The following is a 23973-nucleotide window of genomic DNA, read 5'->3' on the forward strand; positions in this document are numbered from 1 at the left end:
CCAGCAGATGGTGCTTTGGGTTGGCATTCAGAAAGATGTCTACAGTGCAGTTATAACATGTTTATTCAAATGTAAGCAAGCAAAATAAAACCCAAACCAAAATACAAGTTTCAAGAAAAACAATCTATGCAGAAACCGGGATTCTCTCAAACCTAATAAAAAGGAACAGCAAACAAAAAAAAGACATTCCAACTAGACATGGGTATGAATAAAAAAATGAATTGCAATATTTGTTTAAAAATTCCTGATTCATTAAATATTCATCCCTTAGTATTTGTGAGTTCCACAGACCCTGACAAATACAAAGGGATAAATATTTGTCAATTTTTATTCATCCCCATATGAAGAAAGGGAAGGCTAGCCTATGGCCTTCCCATTCTGCCTATGGGCCCCCTGATTAGCTGATCGGTGGGCCGACAGGCAGCCAGCCAGCCCCACAGCCACCTACCCCCACAGCCTATCCCCCACCCACCTCCCCTCCCTACCTTAGCTGCTGTCCAAAATGTATCATTTCCTAGCACTGCCAGGCACATGTGTAAAAATTTCAAAACTTCCCATTGAAACCCACATTTTGCAAATGCTGTGACTTGTTTCTCTTTTTGTACAAACTTTCTGTCAAGGTCATTGCTATGCCAGTGGATACTGGAGTCATGAGCACTGTCAAACTGAAGGTATCATTTTAAAGGAATCGTAATGGCCTCATAGTGACTCTCTTGCATTTTAAGCAGCTTGGACATCTGTTTGATAGCCAATAGTAGCTGATAAAGAACTTCACATTTTTATGGTCACACCTGGATTAATACTTTGCGAAAATATTATCTCCTTGCAAATGGAAAGATAAGTGAGAAAATCATTCTGTAATATTCTCCTGGAACGTAGGCATGGCCTTGCTGAGCTGTGAATAGTCTCTTATCGGTACTTGGTGACCAATATGGCAAATTACGTAAACGTGACTGCTGTAGAGCCGGAGAGTTTGCCCATTAAATCAGAGGTCTGATCATTTCAGGAACAAAGGACAAACATGAAATTTGTTACAACTTCAGTTCCTCCAAACTTGACCAGAGGTTAAATTATTAGATGTTAGTCAGCTAATAATATTTTTTTCATTTCTGAGAAGATAATCAGTTTGCAGACTTGACAAAAATTCTGAAGAGGAAATGGTTATTCATTCTTCTTTCTGTTATATTTAGCAGGAGAAATGGGGACGACTCACCATTTTGGCGAGTCGTCTTACTTCGTGAGTCGTCAAAAGTTGTTGACGAAGCTGCCCCCCCATGAACTGACAAAGCACAAATTTATTTGTCAATTCGTGGGGGGTTACTAAAAAAACCTGACCCCCACCACCCATGACCTCCCCCCGCCACCCCCCATGTCTCTATGTGACAAGCCACTGAAAAACTACATTTAGGGTTCTCACTGTCACCTTTTACTTTTGCTTCTCACCTGGTTCATTACAATTTTAAATGTTTCTTCGATTAGCCATCTTGGTTTTTCTTTTCTTTTTACTACAGGAGTTGCATTTTTGAATTCTTCGTTAAGAATATCTCATTTCAATTCACAGTTCTTCTGGAATGAATACTTTATTACGGTCAAAGACCAGTAAAATAGATGCATATAATTATAGTTTGGTAAAGTCAGTCAGGGTAATAAAATGTCATTAAAACATGAGAAAACAACCCCTTCTTTCCAGTTAATAACATCATGTATCCTTAATATAAGTAAAACCTCAACCAGTGTTATATTAAAAACATTTCCATCTAAAATCACCTACCCAAACATTTCATTACGAATAACCATTGCTGCCGCACAGAATTTGGCCACTTGTCTCATAATATAAGGGGTATTGTCAGAGAGTAGCAGCTGGACATAATCCTCCTCTGATCTCCCGGGAGATTTATAGATAATAGGTGATAAAAGCTCCATACGAAGATCCCGATAGCAAGTACAGAAAAGGAGAACATGACCAACTGATTCGACTTTATCACTATTACAAGGGCAGAGACAATCTGATGCAGACCTCGAAATCTTCCCTCCAGAAGCTTAGAAGGAAGTACATTGAGCCTAGCTAGCCTAAAAGCCCTTATGGCTTTAGATGACATAGTGCTGGCTAAATACGAGGAGGTGATAAAAGCAGATTTCTTTAAAAAATTATATTTCCCTAACTGGCCAACATGGCCCTGTAGTTCAATGTCCTATACCCTTAACTTCACTGCTTTGATCCTTGAGACCCATTGCTATAAGTATACTGGGAGAAAAGCCAATTTTTGATAACTCTTCAGTTATATGCTTCTTCCACTCTGACTGAAAGGAATCTAGTAGGATCAGTGGGGCCAAGCCTTCTAATGCAAAAATCAGTTTAAGCCAGTATTTCACCATAAGGACTTTAGCCCGTGCTTTGATGGATATTAACCCAACCTCTAAGCAAAGAGCCACATTGGAGGCACAAGGTGGAACTCTAAGAATGGCTCTCGTGAATTTGGTCTGAACAATCTCCAGAGGTTCTTCTGGTTCATGGTCATACTGCACAATTTTCCTGCAGGTCCCATTTTTGAGCTACTGGCTTAAATCCTGTTGCTCACTGAGGGAGATGGTGTGACTTTTAGGTGCACATGTAGCCATTATTTGTTGCACATGGAGTTGTATAACAGATAATGTCTGCAGACATATCTTAACTCATAACAATTTGCATCTGAAAGTCACACCATTTGCATAATGGCACAACAGGATTTCAGCCACTGTTTTGTAGGTCAGAACATTCATAAGTCATTTCAAGTTGTTAAAAATATCTGTGGTAACAATAGCTTATACATGCAGGCTGACAGTTATTTGCCACTGATTGAACTATGTGAATTGGTTGTTAAAATTTAAATGCCACTATTTCACTGGGTTATTTACAGCAAAGGTAGGAAAATGGAAGAGCATTAGTCTTTCTCTTGCAGACACCACATTAGCAGGGAGATAGAAACTTTCAAAGTACCGTATAATTCATCAGCTGGTACATGAAACAAAGAATTGTTTTGACCATGAGAATGCTCTGATTCTGGAGATTCTGACTGCATTTTTGTATCTACTTACTCGAACACTTTGGGACATGGATAGGTGCCACTGTGTTTGTCTTCTCATAAGTTATCTCTTTTTAAAGTGTAGCAAATTCCCTATTAACTCTGAAGACCTCCATACCTGAATATGTTAATCTCATCATTATCTAGAAAGTAAACAGTCAGGCCTCGTTACTACTGGGATGGTGGACCATCAATATTGAAAGCGTCTTTAGGTAGAACTAGAGAAGAATCGTGATTCAGACCCTGGAGATCAATTGAGAAGAACAGGCCACATGACAAAAACTACTCTGCCCATTTTCCACCCCCTGGATTCTGCTGCCTGAAAGGACTGCACTGCTCTAGCTAAGGGCAGGGCAGCATTATTGTCAATTACTCTTTACCCACAGTGTGAAGAGAAAGATTAGCTCTGTGACTGGCATCCCATACATACTATCCAGGCAAGGATCTCTTCTGGTCATGTAAGATAACAGGCAAGAACTGAAATACTTCCAAGACTATCTCGTTGATTCCTCTAGATCTGCTGAAACTCTCCATTCCTGAGATGACAAGAAAATATATCACTCAAAATTATTTTCTAAATCTTCCAGCAAAATGATGCTTGTTCATGATATGACTTTTAATGATAGTGGAAGCTTATACTTTAAATCTAGCAGTTTGGCACAGCCAGATTATACTGACATATCATTTACGCTATAGAGAACCTCAAATATTGCTTACACACACACACACACACACACACACACACACACACTTTCTTCATCATCACTGTCTTGCACAAAGTCACTTTAGAAATTTGGCAATATTATCTCCTCATTTCCATTTTGAAGTACATTCCTAACAGATGCGAGTTAATACATTCTGTAACGGTAAAGGATCAGTTACGAATGAGAAACTACAACTTTTTTTTTACAACAGCTACTGTCAAGTCAATGTCATGCACATTATTTTATTTATATTCTCGGGTCTCATTCTAATAGTCTCAGCATGGAGCAACCCTCTTAAATCTTCAAAGTCAGTTAAGCTGAAAGAGGTTGACTATTTTAAGGTGAAATAGGGTGTAGTGGTTAGAGGGCTGGACTAGCCACTTAAGAGATCTGAGTTCAGGACTCCACCAAGCCATTCACTGCATGAACATGAGCCTGAAATATTTCAAAGCATTGTGAAGAGAATTTGGGGAGGATGAGAGTTATGTACACTTCCTTGAGCTAACTGGAAGAAAAGAAGGAAATAATTATATACAACATATTACTGCATACATAATATGATATTTATGGTCTGAACAAGGATTCAAACTTAAGTCTGTTTAGCACTCTCACTGTGCCTCCTTTACATTTGAAGCTATACATTGCCTCTACTTTGAACTGGAACTTTAGCGAACGAACAAAAGGACTGCGAGTTTTCCTGCCCAGTTCTTGGTGCATGCACCCCAAACTTCATTTCAGTCCCATTTACAACACCAGAGGACATAAAACTCTGTCTCTTTTGAAACCTGTTTTTGGTGGGTCCCTTTGATGTGAAATCCAGGTAGACCTACTTTGTTAGGCAATATCTGGTTTTCTCTTCAAACATCAAAATAAAATGCCTTTTGGCCCCTGCACAACTTCCTAAGAGCCCTATATACCTTTATCGACCTCTAGGGAAAAAAATCAGAACCCTGTGTTCATCATAGTAGGCATTTATCCTAAAAAGAGTAAAATCAAGTATGAACTAGATAACAATTTCCATTCATAGGCTTCTAATTTTTACTAGAAGTCTATAGAGTCCTATAGGGCTTATAGGGCTCAAGCATCAGATGTTCTGACCTGATATGGTCTTGACACACATGTTATGTGTCTGACCAGTTTATTTTAATAAGAAATTTGCCTTTAAAGGCACAGTCATGAGTTCTAGTTTTAGCTATAATTCTTTGGGAAATAGTTTTCCCCATAAAATGTCAAGACCACAATTATTTTCACATTCTGGACATGTTATGGACAAAACTGTTTCTCTCTTAAAGAATTATAGCTAAGATTGGAACTCATGACTGTGCTTTTAAAGGCAAATTTCTTATTAAAGTGGTAATTAAGTCCATTGAATTAGTGGGGATTTGATGAGTCAGCTCCTCCATAAATTCCATTGATCTAATGGGCGTATTCTAAAGAGACTCAATATGCAAAACAGCAGGAATTCAGACATTGTGTTTTGGGAACCTGGGTTTTCTGAACCCAGTGAGGTTGAATTTGTTATTGCTCAGCCTGAGATATATTTTTACAAAGCGAGGGCACAATTCAGTTTTTTTATCTGAACATTTTAGCAGGCTGATTTCTATGATCCGGCAATTAATCAGACTAACAATGCAGTCTTTTGAGCACTTCCTAGAAAAAGATCCCAATGAATTCATTAGGTCTTACTCCCAGGTATGTGTGCATAGACTGTCATCCAAAGGTCTTAACTCAGGCAGATCAGAGTCCTAGCTGATTGGTATCAGTATGGCAATGAGCTCTGAGTAAGTTATGAAATTGTTAGCAAAGGTTTTCCAAATCTTCTGCAGTAGTCACAATGCTTGTAAATAAACTATCAGAAATGTGAGATGAAAATGTTTATAATGCAGTTGAGGTTTCCTCTCATTAGGATTGTTTTATTCTTCATATTGCCAGAATGCATGCATTTACGGATGATCCTGTAACTGCTGAAGAAAGGTAACCATTCCAAAAATAATATTAAGCAAAAAGTGGGAAAGGTTGTGTGTTTATTGTTTAAGGAAATCTATTTGTAGACAATGAAGGAGGAATGATTGCTAAACAAATCACCAAGGCACATCTACTTCCAGAAAGAGTACTTTCTCAAGATCAAAGAAGGTGGAATTTGTGAAAGCACAGGGAAAAGACAACTGCCTATGTTATAATCACTTTCTCTAGATTGTAGGCAACAGATTCTTTTGTGTATAAAACTCTAAGGCCACACAAAGCAAAGCAGATCAGAAGAACAGGAAAGTTGCATTTCTCTGGGTTTGCTTTTTGGATCTTATTTAGCCCCTAGAGTTGCAGGCAGCCATTATAAGGACACTATGTGCTCCCTGCATGTATCTGTGAAGGAGGAGGAGCAAGAAAACCTATGTGACTCAGAGGAAGGAGGAGGGAAATCTCAGTACAGTATCAATCAACATGTAAATCTAAAAAAGATGGGTGAAACACATCCAGGACATTTTTGACTGACTCTTAGTAACTTCCCCATTCAGACTACTTTCTACATGCATTGTTACTCATTTTCTGATTATTTTCTGTTAGAAATTCCTGCATTTACATGCAAGGTTAAATAAATTTATAGGTAAATTAGCAGAGAAGCTACCAAGACAGATGCTGCTTTATCTTCCCTGAGTGCACCTTTTCCCATTTTAACTAGATATATAATTAATTACCCATTGTCCTAAATCCGTTTAAAAGTACATTTCTACAGGAAACAAATTTTAGCAGGACAAAGGCTGTCCTCTGACCTTTATTATTCTTTTATTTAATCTAAAACCTTGATTTCCCCAGTGTCTTTATGCACAACCCAGAATGAATTCATTTCAGATTTGTGCTTCATAGGATTTTCTATTGGTGATTGTCATCTTTCCTATTGTTCTTTCTGCTGCCTCTTATGGTAGTCACAGAAAATTGAATGTGGATTAAAGCAATAATAATATTCTAATCTACGCCCTTTTGAAACTATAAAGCTTTAATGAATCTGATATCTATCACAGAAGCACCTATTTCCTAAGATCAATAAATTAAACAAGACTGTGCGGAAGGACTATAACTTTTGAATAAAAAACTGTAAGTCACAATTGAGGAAACATGTTGCTCACTAGATGACTATGGACTCCAGTCCCCATCAGCTCCAGCCAGCCTGGCCAGTGCTGAGGAGTGAAATTGGCATCTTGAGTCCCACTATTTGCCTGGCCCAGTTTCAAACTAATCTATGTAATATATTTCTCAGTTTCCTGTTCTCCACTTGTTTGGCAACAGTTTAAAGTAGAATAGATTTTTGAGCTGTGTTAATGAGGTGCCAAGTCAGAACCTACTTATGGCAACCTTAATAAGATTTTCAGTGTATTTGTTTGTTTGTTTCCTTGCTAGGCTATCTTTCTCCCTGTGAATGAGGTATTTAAGGAGTGGTTTTACCAGTGGCAATCCACCCCTGTTAGTTTCCATGGCCAAGTGGGGATTTGAACCCAGGTTTTCTTAATCCTAGTCCATCACTCTATCTGCTTCTTTCTTTCTTTCTTTCTTTCTTTCTTTCTTTCTTTCTTTCTTTCTTTCTTTCTTTCTTTCTTTCTTTCTTTCTTTCTTTCTTTCTTTCTTTCTTTCTTTCTTTCTTTCTTTCTTTCTTTCTTTCTTTCTTTCTTTCTTTCCTTTCCTTCCTTCCTTCCTTCCTTCCTTCCTTCCTTCCTTCCTTCCTTCCTTCCTTCCTAACTAACTAACTAACTAACTAACTAACTAACTAACTAACTAACTAACTAACTAACTAACTAACTAACTAACTAACTAACTAACTAACTAACGGAGCATTGCAAAATTTAAGCAAGTTTATTGTGCAATGGTTCTAGAAGTGATGCATTGACTGGCTGCATGCTTTCCAGTGGATACCTGAATGCATTTGTAATGCTTTTCCATTCTTCAGCGAGGCTCCTTCTATGTCCCCCCCCCCCATCTGTTACTGCAGTGGTTCTGAACCTTGGATAACCCAGGTGTTCTTGGGCTACAATTCGGAGAGGTCTTCACCACCAGAACTATCTTACTAAAAAAATTAATTCTGTAGGAAATTTTCTAGGAGACTTTTTAACTCAAGCTCAAAGTAATTATTTAGCTCCCTTTGCACCCAATTGGCAGTCAATGTGTAATCCCAAAACACAACAAGGGGCCCTGCTTCATAGCATATTCAACTTGAATCAACTTTGACTGTGGGTCCAGGTTCCTTGCAGGCAGTTGCTCCAACCAGGAAAGAATGGTGTATGAAATCTTCACTGTCTTTTGCTCTTATCCTGTTCCATAGGCAGAAGTTCTTCTTCAAGCAGGTAAGGGCAGAAACATGACATCTTGTGTCTCCAGCAGGACTAGCTGATAATGATAACAAACAGAGAAATAGTCCTTTACTCACTCAGCGCCACCCGTCCTGTCTTTTAAAGCTTCTTCCAATATTTTCCCATCTGTTTCTCACCCTGGTCTGCATGGGCAAAAATGAAAACTATCAAGGTCTCAAAATGCAAATTGTAACTAGATAAAATGATATATTCTAAAAATATATGTTGCACACCTAATGTTTGCTTTTGTTTCAGGGTCTTTTATGGAAGACCTGGTTCAAATCCAGCAAAACTATATTGGTGATCTTGGTTCAGTGCCCTGAGTTTCTTGGAGGAAGGGAAGCATGGAGATACATAGGCAGCGCCAGACCGGGGGTCGGTGGGTGGGTGGGAATGTCCCTAAGCATCCACCCTAGTTAAAACATCTAAGTGTTTTAAGTCCTCCTACTCAGTTATTACCCTCATTGCTAGAAACCTAAGGAAAGCAGGGTTGGGAACTTGAGTCATGGGACTCGCTGTCAAGTTGAACTTGAGCTGCACGAGTGACTTATTTATTTATTTATTTATTTATTTATTTATTCATTAAATGTATACCCTGCCCCTCTAGACCACGTCTACTCGGGGCGGCTTACAGCATAAAATAGATCAATATAAAAAAAATGTAAAAATACAATTACAATATTAATTAAGGCAATTAATTTAAGAAAAGAGTACCAAGATGGGATAGAATAAGAAAAGAGGAGGAGAAAAAAAAAGACTTGACACAGTTTTTGTTTTTTTCAATGACTCGCGAATCGGAACCCAACCAACCCACCCCTCCCTTTTTTCTGGGGGAAAAAGCTCTTTTTTTTTCAATAGGGACTTGGACTTGAGTCTTGGGACTTGGGATCAAAGATGTCAACTTGGATCTGGAACTCAGACCCCAAAACTTGCTAACATACCTGATGGAGAGATAGTGTGTTCCATGCTGAAACAGTCAGGAAGATTCTTCTCACAATGTTTAGTGACTATCTCCTTGCTTGTAACTTGAATACTGGCTTGGGTTCTGCCTTCTGGGACGACAAAATCATATTTGCTCCATGTTCTACAGTACTTCAAACATTTGAGGGTCACTATCAAACCACCTCACAATCTGACCCTGTCTAAACATACCCTGCTCTGCAAAGGCTTTCACGGCCAGGATCTAATAGTAGTTGTTGTGAGTTTTTCGAGCTCGAACAACCCACAAAACCATACCCTGCTCCCTTAGCATTTTGGATGAGGACCAAATAAGGGACATCCAATAGGGGTTTCTCTATAGGGTTACAGCAATTTCAATAATGGTTCTGTGGGAGAAACTTAAAATACCCTTCCCTTCCCCCCCCCAGGTGCATCATTGTAAAATGTACCAAATTAATGCACACTGGTCCATGATTATTTATATTCTGAGTGTCCATAAATATCTCACGTTCAGTGTAAAAACTTCATTAAGCTTTTAAAATATTTTATTTTTAACTCCTTCTAGGTCTCAAACATTATTCTAGTCATAAGCTTCACAACTGAAATTCATGCCTCTCTTTTTCCCTTTCTCTGAAAGACATGTCCAGTCTGAGCTGTCAAACATTAACACTCTCTTGGGTCTTCAGAGATAGAATTACACTACTGGACAAGATAATAATCATTTCATTGGATATTTGTGGCTTATACATTGTAACAGGGTTATTGGCACCATGACATTTTCTCATTAGAAAAATCTCCAGAGGCTTTACTTTTTAATTAAATTCTGTTAAAGTTAATAATGCTAGCCCTGAGGAAATCAGCTAGTTATTTCATTTTGGAAATCTTATTATTATTATTATTTATGAAATAAAGTATAGTAATTGAAACTGCTACAAACAAGTCCTCATTATTCAAATTTCAACCTTCAGGAGATTTCATAAGCATTAGGTTCTTATGAAACATTTTATTGTTTGAACTTGTTCCTTTCGGGCTATCTATTTAGCTCCTGAGGTAGGCTAGTTTTATGTTTATTATTCCATCATGAGTAGTTGCTTATAAATTTCAGGCAGCAAGGATTTGCTCTATGTAGCTCACCATTTTGTAGTAAGTAATTCTATAAAATTAAAAGTTTGCATATTAATTAATAATGTCTTGTATTCTTCAGTGGTGAAGACTGTCACAACATCTTGATGCTCCAGTCTATAAAATGATGGAACACTTTTATTGCATTCTACTGTGGGAAACTGAGCATTAGTACATGTAGCCAGTGATCTATACCAGTAGTGGTGGGTGATGCGTATAGAGAAAGCTTTGGAATCCCCCCATGTCATTTTGGGGTCTATATATGGTTTGCTACTCCTAGTCTTCCTTCCTTCCTTCTCCTTTTCTGGGCTAACTTCCTGCTTCATGATTCTTCCTAGAAACAAGCAGATTGCAGATGTTATCTCTCTCCTGTCTGCTAGCAGACCTTGTACTCTTTGTAGCCAGATTTATTGGCTAGTAGAAACAAGTTTAGGAATCTTTTCTTCCTGTATCATTACTTGGCGTAGCAAACAGTTAAGTCTTCCTTTTCTGTTCAAACTCCATTTTAGTTTTTTTGATGTTGAGCTTCAGACCATTTTTGGCGCTCTCCTCTTTCACCCTCATTAATAGCTTCTTTAATTCCTCCTCACTTTCTGCCATTGGAGTGGTATCATCTGCATATCTGAGATTGTTGATATTTCTTCCAGCAATCTTAATTTGGTTTGGGATTCCTCCAGTCCAGCCTTTCGCGTGATGTATTCTGCATATAAGTTAAATAAGCAGGAAGACAATACACCCATTTCCCAATTTTGAACCAATCAGTTGTTCCATATCCAGTTCTAACTGTTGCTTCCTGTCCCACATATAGATTTCTCAGGAGATAGATAAGGTGGTCAGGCACTCCCATTTCTTTAAGAACTTGCCATAGTTTGCTGTGGTCCACACAGTCAAAGGCTTTTGCATAGTCAATGAAGCAGAAGTAGATGTTTTTCTGGAACTCTCTGGCTTTCTCCATAATCCAGCGCATGTTAGCAATTTGGTCCCTAGTTTCTCTGCCCCTTCGAAATCCAGCTTGTACTTCTAGGAGTTCTCAGTCCACATACTGCTGAAGCCTACCTTGTAGGATTTTGAGCATAACTTTGCTAGCATGTGAAATGAGTGCAACTGTGCGGTAGAGCATTCTTTGGCACTTACCTTCTTTGGGATTGGGATGTAGATTGATCTTTTCCAGACCCCTGACCACTGTTGAGTTTTCCAAACTGGCTGCCGTATTGAGTGTAGCAACTGAACAGCGTCTTCTTTTAAGATTTTAAATAATTCCACTGGAAAGCCATCACCTCCACTGGACTTATTGTTAGCCATGCTTTCTAAGGCCCACTTGACTTCACCCTCCTGGATATCTGGCTCAAGGGCAGCAACCACACTATCTGGGTTGTCCGGGACATCCAGATCTTTCTGGTATAATTCCTCTGTGTATTCTTGCCACCTCTTCTTGGTGTCTTCTGCTTATGTTAGGTCCCTGCCATTTTTGTCCTTTATCATGTCCATCTTTGAACAAAAGGTTCCTCCTATTTTCTTGAACAGACCTCTGGTTTTTCCCTTTCTATTATTTTCCTCATTATCTTTGCACTGTTCATTTAAGAAGGCCCTCTTGTCTCTCCTTGCTATTCTTTGGAAGTCTGCATTCAATTTTCTGTAACTTTCCCTATCTCCCTTGCATTTTGTTTCCCTTCTCCTCTCTGCTATTTCTAAGGCCTCGTTGGACAGCCACTTTGCTTTGTTACATTTCCTTTTCTTTGGGATGGTTTTTGTTGCTGCCTCCTGTACAATGTTACGAGCCTCCATCCATAGTTCTTCAGGCATTCTGTCCACCAAATCTAGTTCCTTAAATCTGTTCTTCACCTCCACTGTGTATTCATAAGGGATTTGTTTTAGATTATAGCTGACTAGCCCAGTGGTTTTTCCTACTTTCTTCAGTTTAAGTTTAAGTTTTGCTATAAGAAGCTGATGATCAGAGCCACCATCCGCCGCAGGTCTTGTTTTTGCTGACTGTATAGAGCTTCTCCACCTTTGGCTGCAGAGAACATAATCAATCTGATTTCGGTATTGCCCATCTGGTGATGTCCATGTGTAGAGTCTCCTCTTGTGTTGTTGGAAAAGAGTGTTTGTGATGACCAGCTTGTTCTCTTGACAAAACTCTATTAGCCTTTGCCCTGCTTTGTCTTGAACTTCAAGGCCAAACTTACCTGTTGTTCCTTTTATCTCTTGGTACCCTACTTTAGCATTCCAGTCCCCGAGAATGAGAAGAACATCTTTCTTTGGTGTCAGTTCTAGAAGGTGTTGTAAGTCTTCATAGAATTGGTCACTTTCAGCCTCTTCAGCATCAGTGGTTAGTGCATACACCTGGATGACTGTGATGTTGAAAGGCCTGGCTTGGATTCATATTGAAATCATTCTATCATTTTTGAGATTGTATCTCATTACAGCTTTTCCCACTCTTTTGTTGACTATAAGGGCTACTCCATTTCTTCTTCGAGATTCTTGCCCACAATAGTAGATATAATTGTCTGAATTGAATTTGCTCATTCCCGTCCACCTGATTTGAGCAACCCGCAAATTCCAAGTGAAATGGACAGCTTTGAATTTATTTATATGAGATGTTCATCAAAGTGAATTTGCCATATCTGGTTTAAGAGGGAAATAAAGTGAGTTTACAAATTTATTTGTGTCTGCAGCACAAATAAAATCAGTTGGGGGACACAAATTACTTCAGCCTCTTTCCCTCTTTCTCACTTCTCTTTTTAAGAGTCACAAAGTTTAAACATGCTCAGTACAGAAGCCCTCTTTTACTTCCCTTGTTAGTGTCTCTCATGTCTGTAAATGTCATTTAAATCAGTGCAAAAACAAAATGGCAATATCCATTCAGGTTTTCAAACCCAAGTAAATGGGAAGCTTCCATGTAGACTCAGATCTGACACAGAGAACAGAACAGGTGGGGCACAGATCATTCTGGACTGAATTTGGGTATTTTTCAAAGTCCCGCATGTTCTCCAAATTGCATTGGAGGAACTATCTGTAGCCCTAATTGGCCTGAAACGTCTCTGCCCCCAAATACTTCAGTTCAACATTCATTGAGAACAATTGAGAATCACTGCTCTAAAACCTACCTACCTGTCCCCAGGTCACTAGGAAGTATCAGCCCCTTTCTGTCACTAAGGTTGGCTTATACCAGCAAATAAAACAGATTCATAATCAATACTGGCTGCGTGCAGAATAAACACAATGTCATATAGGAAGGATATGTTCTATATTTAAATAAAGAGTGAGCACGTTCCAAGTAAATGTCAATGCATAGTGCTGAACCAATTAATGCACGGACAGTCTAGGTCTCTTGGCACACCCAATTAATCAATGAAATTTTGCAGGCAACAGTACTGATAACATATTCCAGACTTTCCTTTCTTCACTTTCTCTTTCAAAGCACAACCTAACACTATTTTTCTAAACATCTAAAAACCCAGTTATCACGTTCATCTTCTCATTACTTTTCTTCAATTCACTCTGTGCTTCTGATCTCATTGTTCTGGCATAGGATTCAAAGTTCCCATGATGAAATCTAAAGAAGGAGACCAGTATGCAGACTATGGTTTCACAGGCTTAAAACTAAACCTGACTTGATGATTTAATCCACAGAGGTTAACATTGATTCAACTCCACAGTGCAATGTATGCTATGCTGCATCTCCTTATTTACACAAGGGCCAAAAAGACACTCTGATTAATAGATTCAACCAGTGAGAAATCTAATGCATGCAATTCATGACTAGTATTGAGATTCAGCAAGATATACAACATCAATTCATGCTTGCCAGGTAGAATTTCAGGATTATTTTGTCTCAGCAAGCAGAGTGAAAGTTCACCTTCCGGATATTTTTTTTTATCAACAAGATTTTTTTAAAAAAACAGACTTTTTGGTTTCAAGGAATCATAGAATAATCGAGCTGGAAAAGACCTATAAGGCCATCGAGTCCAACCCCCTGCTCAGTGCAGGAGTCCAAATCAAAGTAGATCTGACAGATGATTGTCCAATTTTCTCTTGAATGCCTCCAGCGTTGGAGCTCTCATTGCCTCCTGAGGTAATTGGTTCCATGGTCATACTGCTCTAACAGTTAAGAAGCTTTTCCTGATATTCAACCAAAATCTGGCTTCCTGTAACCTGAGCCCATTATTATATGTCCGGCACTCTGGGATGATCAAGAGTGGATCCTGCCCCTCCTCTATATGACTATCTGTGAAGTATTTGAAAAACACTATAATATCTCCCCCCCAATCTTCACCTTTTTCAAGGCTAAGCATGCCCAGTTATTTCAGTCTTTCCTCATAGGGCTTGGTTTCCAGTTCCCTGATCATCCTTATTGCCCTCCCAACTTGTTCCAGTTTGTTGACATACTTCTTAGAGTGTGGTGTCCAGAACTGGACACAGTACTCAAGATTATGCCTAACCAGTACTGAATAGAGGGAGATTAATCCTTCATGGAATTTGGAGACTGTACTTTTGTTGACGCAACCTAAAATAATATTTTCCTTTTTTGCAGCCACATTGCACTGTTGGTTCATTTTCAACTTGTGATCTACAACAATTCTAAGATCCTTCTCGCTCATAGTAATACTGAGCCAAGTATTCCCCATATTGTAATTGTACGTTTGGGATTTTCCCCTAGGTGTGCTTGTTCCTGTTGAACTTCATTCTGCTATTTTCAGCCAGTGCTCAAGCCTATCAATATCTTTTCAAATTTTGTTTCTTTCTTCCAAGTTATTAGTTATTCCACCCAATTTTGTCAGCTGCAGATTTGATAAGCATTCCCTGAACTCTCTCATCCAAGTCATTATCCCTGAATTCTGTCATCTAAGTCATTAATAAAAACATTGAGGAGCACTGGGCCCAGGACTGAGTCATGTGATACTCCACTTATTACCTCCTCTCAGTTTGAGAAGGAGCCATTGATAAGCACTCTCTGAGTATGATTCAGTTTGGGGGGGGATAAGAATGAAAATTCCACTTCTACAGTCCTTCTCCACTCATTGTCATGGGTTGGTAATAGAGGTCTTTCTGGTGGGTGTGGTCCGGATCTTTGTGGACTGGGGATGGATGAAAGGGCAGCATGATAAATAGGAGACAGATTGTATCTAAGACCTCCACCCCTTTTGAGTGAGGGATTTTCTATATGCACATGTATGGCCTCCCTAACCCCTCTCTCAAACCATCTATCTTCTTGGTCCAAAATGAGTACATCTTGATCATCAAATGAGTGTCCTTTGTCCTTCAAATGAAGGAACACAGCTGATTGTAGCCTCCAACCAACTCTCCTCAGACTGAAGAAGCTATTTGGATGAGTAGTGAAACATTTCAGCCTAATAAGAAAAGTCCAATTTCCATGACTCAGTTTCCAGATAATCTAACCTGGATGACTGAGAATCTTCACAGATATCTGAAAATGACCTTTAAATATTTTTCTTTGGGATTAGAGACTGCAGTCTCTAGAATACACACAGATCTGGAAGTAAGCTGGGCAGCATATACAGTATATACAGTAACGTTATAAAGTGAATGTCTTTCTCACAGTATTGTTCATTCAGTATTTTATCAGCCATATTGCTTTCTGCTATGGTTGTGCAAGGTTTTCAGATGAATTCTGAAATACTAAGAAATCAGGACTATTTGTGCATTTCTGGAACAGCTAAAAGATGTAGTAAAAATCCAGGGGCACTCAATGGGATGGCATGGCCCTTCCTTTTTGTCTTAAATTTAGCAATCATGGGATTTAGAATATTAAAATTCAAAGATGAATGATAAAAGGAGAATGGAAATTCATAAACATCACTATGGACACAGAGAAGGATCAGGTCTGAGCATTTCCAAAAGGGCAGAAGGTAGCGCAGGGATCAATCTGTCTATTTTTATTTGGACAACAATGGAATCAGGGTACTATTCCATACTTTCTACTTATTTTAATGTTTTCAGCTAGCAAATTACATCTGGTAGGCAGTATAGGATAATTAAAACAAAGACAAATAGGTTGAAAAACAGTTTCTATCCCAGAGCAACAACTATACTGAATTCCACTGTATAGTGCAATATTAATGTGTTGTGTGATGGGAAATTGAATGAGAAGGATGTGGATGTGAATTTGATCAATGTGTTTTATGTGCAAAGTGCTATGTTTCCATGTTATGGATGCTATGTTCTTATGTGTTTTATCATTATGTGTACTGGAGATGGCATTTAATTTCATTGTGCGGAAGTACAATGACAATAAAGTAAATTCAGTTCAATTATGCTATTTTCTTTTCTGTTTCAGACAAAAAGATCTGTAAAGATTTTCCTCTTTCTTGGCTTCCACACAGTTTATTAGCAGAAAAATGCAGGGGGGAACCCACACACACCCCAATAAAAAAGTTCCCAAAAATGTGAGAAGTGATAAGATTATTAATGCATAATAACTAAATGGGAGCAATCCCTTTGAGGGTGATTCTTGACAGCATTTGCAGAGAAATTAATAGAATTGATTCAAAAAATCGATCAGATAATCCCACCAGCAATGATTAAATCTTCTGCAAGAAAATACAAAAATAACACACAACAGAATGAATAGCGTTTTTACAGTTAGCTCTAATTAAAATAGACCTTGGGAATAAGTTTAAAAACTGGATTTAAATGCTACTTAGGCACTCTCAATCAATACCTGAGGCTATGGGATTTGTGATAAAGTCCTCTTCTTGTTTGTTCTACCCTAAGGCCTTTACTGCTCAAACAATTACTTTTCATGCTTTGATTAAGACTTGTCTTGTAGAAACATCATCCCATGTCATCACAACTGTTTGAAAGGTATAAGCTGCTACAAACCATTTTGGTGTTAGCTGATTTGAATACAAACCTGTAAAACTATCTTGTTTCTTCATTAACTTGATTTGAATGAAAGCCTATAGAACAGAGTGTATGGCTGGCATGCAGAACCTCAGATCTTGGGACTGCTCACATATAACTATTTCACCTTTAACAATAAAACCTATCTCCAGATCAACAGAACTGCCACAGAGGCTCGCATAGCAGCACAATAAGCAAATTATTAATGGCTGGCCTCAGGCCTGGAACAATTCTTACTTAACTATTGTACCCCAAGCCAACTTCTCTATTTGAGACAAACTGATGATTTTTTTAAAAAACCCGGACCCATAGAAAGGAATCCCTAGAGAAATTCCACTGGGATGTCAATAAATTTAATCCTAATATCAACCTCAGCTGGACCGATGTACACAACAGGCACTTTTCTGGATACCACCATGAAGCTACAATGTGGACATCTTAGCACTATGTTGTATCAAAAACCCACTGATCAAGATACTTATTTACACACCTCAAACTTCCAACCTGAGCACACCACAAAACCTATCTTTTACAGCCAAGCCCTTAGGTATAATTGCATCTGTTTGGGCCCACGAGATAGAGACTCCAGGTTCAAAGATCTATAAAAGCCATGGTCACACCAACCAAATGTTCTCCAGTTCTCCCCCTTTGATTTTGCAATTTAAATTTTCAGTCACATGATGCCTGGTCATTAGCTAATAATTTACCCAGAAAGCTTCCTAACTACAGATTGTTTCTTGCTCAGCCTTTTTTGTTGTGGACCTTTTAAAAAAATGTATTGCTGCATGTGCAAACAATCTTACTGCAACCTTTTTGAACTACTGTCACCATGGATGTCCTTTACAAATATTTTTTTTCTGTTTGTGTTGATGTGTCGGTAAATCTCTTTCAAATGGTCTCAGCAAGAAACTCTAGGGGCTTATTGACTTGAAAGGAAATTACTTGGTAACCCCAAAATACATTGGGACACACATCCTGGAATAAATGTCATGTGACTGCATAGCACAACAGGAATGTGATTATAAGTCACGGAACCACAGGGGCATACTTTCCTGGTGTGATCATGCCCTCAGACTACAATATCCATCCACTATGTTTAAAGAACAAATTAGCCAGGCAAGACAAATATCGAGAAGCAACCTAGCACAAAATAGACCCAGAAGGAAAATGATCAAACACTACTAATTGTCACCTTCAGCTCACAAGTGAGAACAATTATCTCCAACCCATCCTTGACCAGAGTACAGTACTTCACTCTCCAAAGCTCTTGGTAGCAGGCCTATATTTGCTTACAGACAACCCTCAGTCTCAAGCAACTATTGACATACAATGGCCTACAGAACACTGATAAAGACATGGGGATTAATCCCTGCTACAAATCCAGATGCTAGCTCTGTTCGCATATCTACTTTGGCAGCATGATTACAAAACTCAACTGCATTATACACAACATCAGGGGCATGTTTACTTGTTCCTCTGCCCCTCTGCACTCTACATACGACAAACAAGACAATCTTTGTGCAAAATAATTAATGAACACAAATCAGACATCAGGAATGGCAATCTACAGAAACCTTTTCAGGACATTCCAATCTACATGGACACCCTTTACAATATTTGGAAGCAATGGTCCTGGAAGAGAAATGCCACAAAAAGATACTTCAAAGTGAGACAGCTGAGATAAAATGTGTACAGATGCTGGGAACCCATTTGAGAGGGTTAAATATCAATCAAGGGTTCTTAAGTCATTACCAAGTGTTAATTGCTACAATGATTGTGTCAACTCTGTGTTTTCCATAACCTGGTGTTCCTTTACTAAGAAACCATTGTCACTCTGTTCAGAACATGGCTTCAAAAGGAAAGAAACCACTTAAAAGGACTGAATATCAAGTAGGGGTCATAAGTCATTACTAAGTATGAAATAATGATAATGCCACATTGGCTCACACTATTTGCAACTTGTATCTACTAAACTAACCAACCGTTCTTACTTTGTCCTGTATCCATGTCTGATCACAGTGCCATATATAAATGAAGGTCATATAGTCTTATTCTTATATCTGAAGAGGCGGGCTTGATTTATGAAAGCTCACATTGTAGTATCTTCCCAGAGAGTTTAGTAGATTTGGTGGTAAGAAATGGGAGCAGGTCAGGAAGCTGACTTTTGTTTTGACAGACCATGAAAGGGGATTAAGATGTTGGCAACAGGTGTGTAATGGCACATTTACTTGCATAAAAGGGATTAGGGAAAACTACTTAGTTGGCCTAGTATATCTCTGAGGAGAAAAGTGTTTTGTTTTTCTGCTATTTCATGATACCTCAAAGGGATTTATTTTGACTCTGAGGAACCGGTTATTTGGAAATTTTGTTCTTTTGAATTGTTTTCTTCTTTTCAACAAACTACAAAAATCTTTTCAAGCAGCTGTCTGGATATTTTAATAAGAGGGTTTGTGATACTACAACCGGTCCTCAGCTCTATCAGCTACTGGAATTTGTTTTAACATTTGTGTCTGGGAGTGGTGGCAGCAGCCTAGCAAGGTTGGTGTACTAGCTCCGAGTGCCTAACCTTGGAAATCCCCTTTTATGTTAGACTCTCTGGAGCACCACTAAGCCTGGGAGACTAAGCAGATTGGGAGTGATATGGTTTCAGTCAACTTCCCATAGCCCTCAACAGATCTGACTCCTATCTCGGCTCTTCCACCCCTGCATGGGCAAGAATAGTGTGGCTCAGTGGCTATAGAAAGGGAGGCTTGACCAGGGAATAGTAACACCAATATCCTTCCTCACATCCTTACACAGTCCCTATAGTGTGGGACACAAAAGGACCAGAAAGGTTGGCCAAAGACTTGAGTCTAGCCCTTGCATTAGGCTGGATGAAGCAGCTGCGTCAGACAACATATTCTGATCGGAGGGGACAAGAGTGGGGGGGTGATATGTTCAACGGTAGGCTTATACATGCATCACATACCCCACCCTGTGCCCCCCCTCCGCTGCCATCAACAAACCTGCCAGCCTGTCAGAGGTAGCCAGCACTGAAGCAAGAGTTAACTCCTAGGCTGGTAGCATTTTGTCCTTAGTCTCAGGTCTGCCTTGTAAAGACTGTCTGTGGAAGAAGGCAAACAATGGCATGAGATTTTCCTTTAGTGGCCACAAAACCGATCTGTATTTGCATTGTGCTGGATTGAGCCAATCCTCAGAGCCAGGCTGTTCAGATATTTATAAGCAATTTCTCCTGCAGAATGGCAAAACTATCATCTTTTTGATGTGCAAATATTTGTCCAGTGATTGAATGGCTTTTGGCTGCTCTACAGATGAACCCACAGTACAAGTCCTCCCCTCTGTGTGTGTGTGTCTCTGTGTGCATGTGTTGTGTGTATTTGAAAGTCATGGTAGCGTATATTAGAGTGGGGAAAAATCAGCTGAAAACGAGCAGGCATTAAGAACTGTAAGAACTGAATAGAACTAGTACAAATGATAAGGCTGGGCATTACAGAACAAAGAGTAGCGTTGAGGGAGAAGAGACAGAAATGACCCTAAATCATCCTGGCGAAATAGCAAGGCTTTAGCATCTGTAACAAGAATAAAATTCCAAGACAGAGGCTGCAAACTTCTTGAGTTAGCTTGAAGTATAGATTTCACCTCATAGAGTGGAGAATCAATGATCTTCCTGCTCCATCTTTATAATCAAAACATTGCCTGACACTTATTGCATACAGGCTCTCTTTCTACGGGACTGGGGGGGGGCAGGGAGGGAAACCTCTGCATCAAAAAATGTGCAGACTAAATTTAGTTGGCACAGTAGGGAAACACACACACACACACAGAGTTACTGTACAAACTCCAAGATTAAAGGCAAGCAATACCTTTACTAGACCGCTAAAATGTCAAAAACAAACAAGGTTTCCTGCAGAACTCCTTTTCAGACTAGGCACTCACTGCATTTATGAAGAGCTCTCTCAGACACATATTGTGAAAATAATTATTGTGAAAAAGATTTAATGTTATCGAGTCTGTGTAGAGTAAAGATTGATTGATAGAAAGGTCTGACCATTTTTTGTTTAGTTGTTAAGTCGTGTCTAACTCTTCGTGACCTCATGGACCAGGCCCCCCTGTCTTCCACTGCCTCCTGGAGTTGTGTCAAATTCATGTTGGAAGCTTTGGTGACACTGTCCAACCATCTCTGTCGTCCCCTTCTCCTCCTGCCTTCACACTTTCCTAACATCAGTACTAGTAGATTTCCTCAAATCTCTACTTAGCATGGAAACTCATTGGGTGTGTGTGGCAATGGTAAAACACACCTTGAATATCTCACTTAACTTAAAATGCTGTCAGGTTCAATTGGCAATATGTCAGATGCAACTTTACAATATATCACAACAGTCAATAGTTTTCATTCAAGAATAAGGGAGATCTGAGAATTTTCACTTGCCTGATTTTTGTTTTTGTGCTATTATTGTGCTTCTTCAGTCTGTAGACAGACACTGCCACAGACGCAAAACAATCGTCTTAGGTACTCTAAAAATGCAATTCCCAAGATAGGAGCAGACCATAAAGTATAAATAATTTTGGAAAGTGAACAGCAAAACATTAGAATTATAGGGAGCAGGTAGGATTGTCTGAAATTTCCCCATGGATTGCAATGAAAGAGTACAAAAACTGAGACTTCAACAGCATGTTGCGTCAGCCAGGATATGGAGCATAATCTTTCATCTAGGCTATGACAGGACAGCATATAATAAAAGCAATGAAGCAAGACAGCAGAACAAGAATGTTAAGATTGCCAACAAGAATACCATTATCATTCTCCTGTATGGTAGAATGGAATCTTGGAAAGCACGCGAGGCCAGCAGTGAAAATCCCCTTGGTGGCCTTAAGGTTGTAAATTTCTGTAGGGACATTTAGAAATACTGTGAACATTTCTGTGTTAAGAAATATACATCTGCGGATCAAGCAGAGAAGAAGCACTAAGAAATCAAAGATTGCTACCTCCGGCTTCAAAGAATCACAGTCATTGATCCCAAGCTGATGAAATATGTGGCTGAGCTTGGAAAAGTTAACTTTTTCTGGATTATACCTCCTAACATTTCCATATTATATTCCAAATGCCACTCACAAAACAAAATAAGCCAGTCTGCAAGTTAAAAAAAGTTCAAAAGCTTTTGGTGTAAAAAGCAGCTGTCTTTTCCAACACTTACGCTGTTCCATCATCTAACGATAGTCTACATGTAATATATATAGTATTGACTCTGAGAGTGGGGCATATGCATATGAAAGCTACATTCCCTACTGTCTTTAAGTTGCTTATACAAGATATTTGTTTTACTGAAACAAAGACAGGAGTGAGAGCTGAATGCAAAATCATAGAGTCATAGAGTTGGAAGAGACCACTGAGGCCATCCAGACCATTCCCCCGCCATGCGGGAACATCCATCAAAGTACTCCCAACAGATGGCCATCCAACCTCTGCTTAAAAACCTCCAAAGAAGGAGACTCCACCACCTTTCTAGGCAGCCTATTCCACTGCCAGACAGCTCTGACCATCAGGAAGTTCTTCCTAATGTTCAGATGGAATCTCTTTGCCTGTAGTTTGAAACCATTGCTCCGTGTCCTAGTCTGTGGAACTCTAGAAAACAAACCAGTCCCCTCTTCAACATGGCATCCTTTCAAATATTTAAACATGGCTATCATGTACGGACCAAATTGCTAACTTGCGCTGGATTATGGAGAAAGCCAGAGAGTTCCAGAAAAACATATACTTCTGCTTCATTGACTATGCAAACGCCTTTAACTGTGTGGACCACAGCAAACTATGGCAAGTTCTTAAAGAAATGGGAGTGCCTGACCACCTTATCTATCTCCTGAGAAATCTATATGTGGGACAGGAAGGAACAGTTAGAACTGGATATGAAACAACTGATTGGTTCAAAATTGGGAAAGGAGTACGACAAGGCTGTGTATTGTCTTCCTGCTTATTTAACTTACAGTGGTGCCTCGCTTAACAATTACCTTGTTAAACAATGAATCTGCTTGATGGTGAAGTTTTTGGGATCACTTTTGCGATCACGAAATGATGTTTCAATGGCCAAAAATCGCTTTACGGCGATCGGTTCCCTGCTTTGGGAACCGATTCTTCGCATCACGATGATCTGAAAACAGCTGATAGTCAGGTTTCAAAATGGCCACCCGCTGTGCAAAATGGCTCCCCGCTGTTTTTAGGAGGCATTTTTCGCTTTACAGGCATCGGAAAATGGCCACCCTATGGAGGATCTTCACTGGACAATTAGGTATTTAGCCCATTGGAACGCATTGAACCGGTTTTCAATGCATTTCAGTGGGTTTTTTAATTTTTGCTTGACGAGGATTTCGTTCTACAGAGATTCTGCTGGAACGGATTATCCTCATCAAGTGAGGCACCACTGTATATGCAGAATACATCATGCGAATGGCTGGACTGGATGAATACCAAGACTGAATTAAGATTGCTGGAATAAATATCAATAATCTCAGATATGCAGATGATACCACTCTGATAGCAGAAAGTGAGGAGGAATTAAAGAACCTCTTAATGAGGGTGAAAGAGGAGAGCACAAAAAATGGTCTGAAGCTCAACATAAAAAAAAAACTAGATCATGGCCACTGGTCCCATCCCTCCTGGCAAATTGAAGGGGAAGATACGGAGGCAGTGACAGATTTTACTTTCTTGGGCTCCAGGATCACTGCAGATGTTGACAGCAGCCACAAAATTAAAAGATGCCTGCTTCTTGGGAGGAAAGCGATGACAAACCTCAATAGCATCTTAAAAAGCAGAGACATTACCTTGCTGACAAAGGTCCGCATAGTCAAAGCTATGGTTTTTCCAGTAGTGATGTATGGAAGTGAGAGCTGAACCATAAAGAAAACTGACCACCGAAGAATTGATGGTTTTGAATTGTGGTGCTGGAGGAG

The 23973-nt window shown here is 39.2% G+C and overlaps 1 long non-coding RNA gene across 1 annotated transcript; it reads right to left on the minus strand.

Moving 5' to 3' along the window:
* Positions 1–1488: 1488 nt before the first annotated feature.
* On the minus strand, positions 1489–23973 carry LOC144589625 (uncharacterized). Its single transcript, XR_013545864.1, has 2 exons — positions 9045–23973; positions 1489–8140 (listed from the first exon to the last, which is right to left on the minus strand). It is a non-coding gene; the product is annotated as an uncharacterized LOC144589625 (long non-coding RNA).

Source organism: Pogona vitticeps, chromosome 5 (assembly GCF_051106095.1).
Source record: "Pogona vitticeps strain Pit_001003342236 chromosome 5, PviZW2.1, whole genome shotgun sequence".
NCBI classification, from domain to species: Eukaryota; Metazoa; Chordata; class Lepidosauria; order Squamata; family Agamidae; genus Pogona; species Pogona vitticeps.